Source organism: Pinus tabuliformis, chromosome 2_2 (assembly GCF_031772625.1).
Source record: "Pinus tabuliformis cultivar Carrire ecotype Pingquan chromosome 2_2, CPIR1, whole genome shotgun sequence".
Lineage (NCBI taxonomy): Eukaryota > Viridiplantae > Streptophyta > Pinopsida > Pinales > Pinaceae > Pinus > Pinus tabuliformis.
Window position 1 is genome coordinate 229,420,653 of NC_142300.1, and position 7,713 is coordinate 229,428,365.

Sequence of the window (7,713 nt, forward strand, 5' to 3'; positions counted from 1 at the left end):
TATTCTTCTTTTTCTTTGTTATGCTTATGTTCTTATCATCAAATAAATGTAAAAACTAGGAACATTAGAGATTCATAACCATACACAATGAACACAAGATATAGGCTCCAATTTAGGAAGAAACCTCTCCGAGGGGAAAACCTATAAATAACTTCTCTTCTTATAGAATCAATTTCAAAGGAGACTTTCAAGACCGAACCCTAGACCCAGGCTTCCACCAAGGACTGAGTCAACCAACCAATCTTCTCTTTTGTAATGCAAGACAAGATCTCCAAGGGAAGCGAGGCAAGATTTATTCTAGCCTTTTTTTCCTTGCCAAAGAATCTTGCAACATCTTCGGTAGTTGCATACCTGAGGTAACCTTAGAAACCCTAGGGTACTTGCACATGTGAGCAATATCTAGAAATATTTTAGATCATCGCTTGATTCTAGAGCTTCTTCCTTCTTCACTATCCTTGCTTTGTCTTCTATGATCCTTGCATTCCTTTTTCGTTTGCATATCGAACGAATAATGTGCTTGTTTTAGTATCTCACAAATGAGGTTGAATCCTTCCTTTATATAACCTTTCTTAGGGCTCAAATATCCCTCACAAGGCCGAATTCATGTAGGTTGGATAGCTTGGTTCTTAGGATCCTTCTAAACATTTCCATATGAAAAATAATGTTTCTTTTAATGATACAAATGCCCAAAAGAGTATTTAACACTAATAATGACTCCTTGACTCATGGTGAACCTAGGATACCTAATGAAAAGACATGAAACCCATGCTTTTCAAAATATAAATTTTCCTTTGTTCTTTACATCATTTTCTTTCTCCTTTTGATTGGCAAGTAAGACTGACATCATGACAAGAGTAAAATGACTACTATGGATACCGAAACTTGTTATAATTTCCAAGATGTTGTTCTTAGGAGACTTTTGATGGTAGATTGTTAATAAAATGGAAGTAGGAGGAGTATTATTTCAATTAAGGTAGAAGTATTGGACCTAATCTTTGAGCCTAGAAACAAGGAAGAATAACCCAACACCAGCTTAGTTTGACCATCAATCTCAACACGTAACAAAGTCAATAATGATTTTTTTTTCCAAACTACTTCCATGAGCCTGCCAAAAGTTGTTGAGAAACCTCAAATCCCTATAGGACATGATTATTGTTGGGTGGCCAAAATTTGTCTAGACAGGCTAAAACAAGAGTGAACCTCTAGTTTCTGTATAGGAATGAAAATAACTATTTTTGGTAATCATCACACTGCCAAAAATATATACTGATTTTGTAACTATGTGATGGGTAAATCAATGATCATATTTGGTGTCTGGTGAAACTATTGATCACCATTTCAAAAATATTACTCAATACATTATCTAATATTAGCATATTCTTCATAGGTAATTTTTGTATCGGCTATAACCACCCTCCAAAAATTTTCCTTAGCTTCGTTTTGGAGCCTCCCTACCAACCTTTCACAGCACCATGTCTTGCTTCATCAAGTACACAAGCTTCAGTGATTTTATTCCAAAAAGAAAGCCTGCCTATCAAATCTTGATGCATTCCCCTCATAGGTTGTTCTTATAGACTTGGTCCAGTTATAGGCTGAGCAACTCCCTTAGTAAATTTCACAATTCTGGAGGGTAACCAGCCTTCCCTCCAAAAATTGCGCAATTCTATCAGGCAGCGCACTGGGCTCTAGAATTGTTGTATTATGCTAGTTAGGCTTCATCCAGAAAATTACGCAATTCTTCTCGGTAGGGCTTCTCAGCCCATGAATTGCGCAATCCTAGGTAGCAGTTAGTTGCTCTACCCAACAATTTTTCAAATCTTTTGGGTAGGCAGCCCATCTCCAATCCAGAAATGCGCATTTTGTCCTAGCAATTGAGCAACCTCTTCCATGTGCAGTTGGGTTGACCAGTCCCACCTGGGACCAAGGAAACTTGACTTGCACCATGGGTTTCTTTTTCCCGGAATAACAATAGGAAACATGAAAAAAGCATCCCTTGATTTAGGGATCTAATTTTAGCAGCTGGAGGTTGCATACAAAGACCGTTTTAGAATCTTTCTTCCAAGTGTCGCTTTTTCCTAGATTTGTAGCATGCACCTCATGAGCCCAAACATATTTCTTCGACGCATCAGAGCTCATTATTTCACATCGATCTTGGATCTTTGACATCCCACAACACATCCGAGACTCTTTGACACATTCGGATCAACTATGCACAGGCAAGTGGTCTCAACTTGTCTTTTTCAACGTTTATGTTGCTTTTGTGTTTTCGCTTGTGTGAGTGTTTTTTGATTCATTTCATTGGATGCTTGCTGTCATACATGCATACTAGCTTGTACTAGCACCATTTCAATTTTTATTGTTTTCTCACTGTTCTCGCATACATGAAAATGTTTTGCATGAACAATGATTGATTTGGCGACTTGCTTCGCCCTAATGCATGTTGTTCTGTGTGCTAAATACTTCATCCAATGTTTATATGCATGATCAATCACTTATTCTTACACATAGCATTTCCATGAATTCACTTTCACATTTTATTTTAGTTGCTTGTCAGCAAGTCTGGGTAGCCTTAGCCTAGACTCTGCCTCACCAAGACAAAATTGCGTAATCTGGAGAAGGAAGGCTCTATCTTCCTCTCCAGAAATACACATTTCTACCTAGTAACTATCCTCAATGATTTATTTTTGAATTTCTGAGGGATAGTGATAGCTGGCCCAAAAAATTGCGCAATGTAGTCACTGAGCCTGTAGTCATCTCCAGCTGGAATTATCAATTGTGCAATTCCAACAGTTAGCAGTCAGCCGGGATTACGAATTATGAAATTCTAGCAACTATTCAGCCTCCCCATATATTCTAGACTGCTTCTTTTCATAAGTCTGGCAGCCATTCTCCCAGCCTCCTAGAAGAAATTGTGCAAACCTTGCCTATCATTCCCAAGGTATGTGTTATGTGTTCCCCAAATTTGGTTTGGTTTTCACTATAATATTTCTTGCCATGCATGTCGCTTTGTATCTAGATCTTACAAGTGTTCATTCATCACTCAACAATATAGGATCAATGAACACCAAGAGACCAAGATCAAAGGACACCGACGGAAGTGCCACAGGAGTAGTAGTTGAGGGAGTGTCCGTATGTCTACCGATCTATGAGGATACCAAGTTGTTTCTAAAAAACGACATCAAGATGAAATGGTAAGAGGTAAACGATACATTTGCAGGAACATTTGGGGAATACCTAGAAGACTGCCAAGTGTATGTGAACATTCACAAGTCTGGCTTCTACCGGATTGCATGCAGGTAACCCGCGTTCCCATGCACGGACATGCTACGCTGGATCGTCTTGCACACTGATCCTGAGACAATGAAATTGACTAGTGTAAGTGGGATGAATATTTCAACATTCAGGGCACATCATTTTGATGAGATGTATCAGATGTCGGAGCCCATGACTATCATGGAGACTCCTTTTATCATACCCAAGAGTGGTGTCAATTCTAGAAAAATCTTAAAGAACTAGGTGAATGAGCTGGTTAGATTCAGGTTGACACCCAACTAGATCTATAAGACAAAGATACTATGGAAGGTGTATCAATACTTTTTCATCTTTGCATGTCAAATGTATGACCAAGAAAGCACGGAAATCTTCCCATAGAGTTGGGTGATTGTGTGATCAACTGGCCAGAGAAGGAAAAACATGTAATTGGTCAAGCGTTGGGCTCATCGGCTGCAAGAATAGGTAATGAGGACTTGACAGTCACTGGAAGGTATGCAAGTAGAGATATACATGTCTACCTACATATTATATGAAATCTTTGCCTGACAGGAGTTCCCAGGCTTGAAGTGGGAATGGTCACCAATGAAGACTGTTGTGAACACGTATTGTAAGTTGTTGTCCGAATGTAGGTTCAAAGGAGTTATCACAGAGCTATTTGATAATTTTTTCACCCTAGTTTACAAGATGATATTCAAACTGGATCCATCCTGCATGTCGAAGGCAAAAATGGAGGCACTGATAGACATAGTTGATTGGTATGCCACACTGTCCAGCACCTTCATATGGATGTATGGTGTGCAGAAGCCTCCACATGTTCTACTGTAGTTTTCCTTGGACATATTCATCATGTAGGAAGCATCATCTCAAATCTCCGTAGGATTGAAAAATAGGCTGCACCAGAAGAAGAAGGCACCTTGGCCTACCCTTCCACTACGAATCGAGTTACATGAGATCCAAAGTTTCAAGCATGTGGATGTCGATGCATAATATATGAAGAAGTATTCAGTTGACCTCCAGAGTTACACTCCATATGACCTTCATTCCTTTGTGAAATATCATTGCACGAGACTACAATTCAATTGGATCCATGGGGCATTTCATTTGGTGGAGCAAGACCCATGGAGATATGGCCACAATTTCTCTAGACCCAATGAACAGGTCGGCTTCACTATGGATTGGTTAGCAAAGAAACATGAAGCAACATCCCGGAGAGCACTAGAAGCAGCAGGAGCAGAAACAACAAAGGTAAGAAATTCGCGATAAGGGAAAGAGGAAGATTGTTTATTACTTGGAGGAAGAGCAAAGCTACAAGTTCTGAGAAGATCCACTTGTGGAGAAATCCGTTATGGATATGGAGGCAAAGAAGCAACAATGTGATAGGCGAATCACGCAAAGGCAAAGTGATAAATGGAGGATGGAAGAAACAGAGAAGGAGTTGCATGAGTTGAAGGGGAAACCCCAGAAGGAATGAGAGTTGCACAAAGAGGAGAGGGAAGCACGGTAGGAATAGGTACAACACACAACACAACATGTGCAAACATAAGAAACAACAGCCATACAGGCAGTGGACTCATTAGAATAGCTGGCATCATGTAGACAGGGTGAACCATTGTAGGAGCAGGACTTCACTTGTGAGATAAAGCAAGCGCTTGAACATTTGGATACATATATTGAGCAATAGGAATTGGAACAAGACATTGAAGTCATGCCTCATCACCAAGAGGTCGACTTATCACTTCACCACATCCAGAATATGAGCAAGTCTAAAGTGACCAAAGAGCCACTATGATTCTTGGAGATCAGATGGAGAAGAGATTCACAAAATCTCATTCGATGAGTCTCAACATAGAGTTGTGAAGTCTCGCAGAGTGTCAACTCTAGATGATCATACATCTCATGTGCAAGTTGTGGAACTAGTGATTGTGTCTGATGTATGAAAACATCCAATAGCCTTGGCCGATGATATCAGAGTGTATGCTAAAGCGAATAGCTCAAGTGTTCGCTTTCTGATATCTAAGAGTGATCAAATGGATAAGGAACTACAGACAGCCAAGCAAGGAGGATAGTTGGTGATAGTGTCTTCTTGAGCTAAACTAAATAAGGAAATACTGGATGATGTATTGTACCTTGACATTGTTATGCAAGTGTTTTACTCCAATTTTGGTACTATGCATAACGCAGTCGTCCATCTCAACGGATGGCAGCAGTGATGTGGTAGAAGAGCACATATCTTGGAGAACTTCCATGCTACTATTGATTACTTGGAAACATGGAAGATGAGATACAAGGGAGCCCTGCTTCACTTGCCTAAGATGATGAAGGCCATAGTGGTCGACCTAAAGGCATGTATCCAGATTCAGATCTGGAACTATGAAGAGCTCTCACAACTCATAACTAGTATATAGGCTTCCCATGCATGCATATACAAGAGTATGGATGTTGTGGTGCACGCACATGTGATCCCATCTATTCGGACTCTCACCCAGGTGAAGACAAAGGCAAAGGTATGACTAGAGCTTGACTCGTAATTTGACGAGTTGATGTGCATTGCCACCAACCCAGACTTGCCCATCAGTGTACAAATCATGCACAAGTATGTTGTTGGTCCGACTGCATTGAGGACAATGATGAGCATTCTTTCAGACGAGTTGGATAGAGGAGCCCGAGCACTATACCTGGATGTTATGGAGGCAAGATTTATGTTCCAGAAAGATGTCATCTTGGAGCACATGAACACCACCACGAACTATTAATCTTGGCATCAGTACGCTACTATTGATCATTTCGAGGTTGTTGAAGAGTTGGTCATCCATGGTTGTCTAAGTCATAGTGATGTCTAGCATGGCTTGCTCAAGCCATTTTGTCTCACATGGGTACATGTGCATTCTAATGTAACGTCTTTTCAAGTGTAATTTAAGTGTCAATAGTTGGATGTAACAATCATAGAATAGATGAAGAGTCATGAGGGTAGATGAACTGTCACAAAGGGGAATGTCAAGGGTCAGCCTACCCTTTGCTATAAGTAGTCCCTCATAACTCATTGTAAAGGATTTTGGTCAACACTCTTTTGATAACACTATCTTGGAGAGAGCCTGGACAATATTGTAATGAGCCTTGGCTTCTCCACTCTGCAGATCTACTACATCTCTTTTGAGGAGCAGGCGGTTGTGGCTGTAATGTTTGTCACACGGAATCAGTCAAGGGTGCGGACACAACTGACCTTCCTAGAAGTCTAAGACATTCTAATGACAAACAAAACAAACTGGAGCTATCCTTCTCTAAACATACATTATGATATGAGAAATCAAGTGTTTCGTTCTTACCTCTGTCCAAACGTTGTTGTAGAAGTCCAAGATTTGTTGATTTGAATGAGCTCCTCCTTTTCTCCAAAACCTGTAATCACCAACAGTGAAACAATTAAATAGCACCTGATTATAACATAAAACAAAGCATATTCAACACATAGACCAAGGAGTACATGAAATAAACCATAAACAACAAGTTATTGAGAAGAATGGACCAATTTGCATTAAAGGTAATCAAAAGGAACCATTACAACCTGAGCCTTGGTGTTGTGCAAGCTCCTTCCAGGGTCCACAAGAGTCTTCCTCTACTTTGACAAAGCTCACCCACTTCCAAATAGAACAAGTAAAGATGACAATCTCTCCTCACAAGCTTCTAAATGGGAGTCCTAATTCCTGCAGCATTTACCCTTAGAAATCTATAGCTTTCAACCTTCTTTCCTTCTGGCCCAATGCCTCTTTTTATAGTGCTCAAGAGGAAGTTAATCAAGTCCACCATCAATGGGATAGTCCCCTCTTTGGATGGGATCACTCCCTTATTGATGGGATAAGTTCCTCTTTGATAGGAGTGCACGAACCATCTGGAGGCGCTCAATACACATCAAACAACCTTCTAGAATGCTCTAGAAATGACCACAAGTAAGTTTTTGAAGATAAAACTTGCGCATTTTAACCTTTTCAGAGGGACGCACCTGCCCCTTTAGATACAGAGCGTCCTTGGACGTAGACCTTATGAACAATAGGTGCGTACCTGCAGGCAAGGCTTGAGAGAACCTGCGTACCCAGAGATAAACATATTTATAAAGACTTTCTCTCTTTCTTGGAGTTTGACATGAATAGCAGAGGCATAAGACTTGCTCAAGAGGGTAGTATGACTGTTGATAGAGCCATACCGACTGTAAATAGCCATGGTGACATTTTTTAGTGTAACAGATTGCCCCCTAAAGTGCGAAGCCTGGAGTAGATTAGGATTTTGTATTATCTAGGAAGGGTGAAGCGCTTTATCATTTCGAGGATTATCTCGTGGAGAACCTGGTCAGAACCTGCAATTTTCAATACAAAATACATGGATAAGATTATATCATCACTGAGGTAGGCATTCCCATACTCAGATAAAAACTTTAACTAACAGACTAAC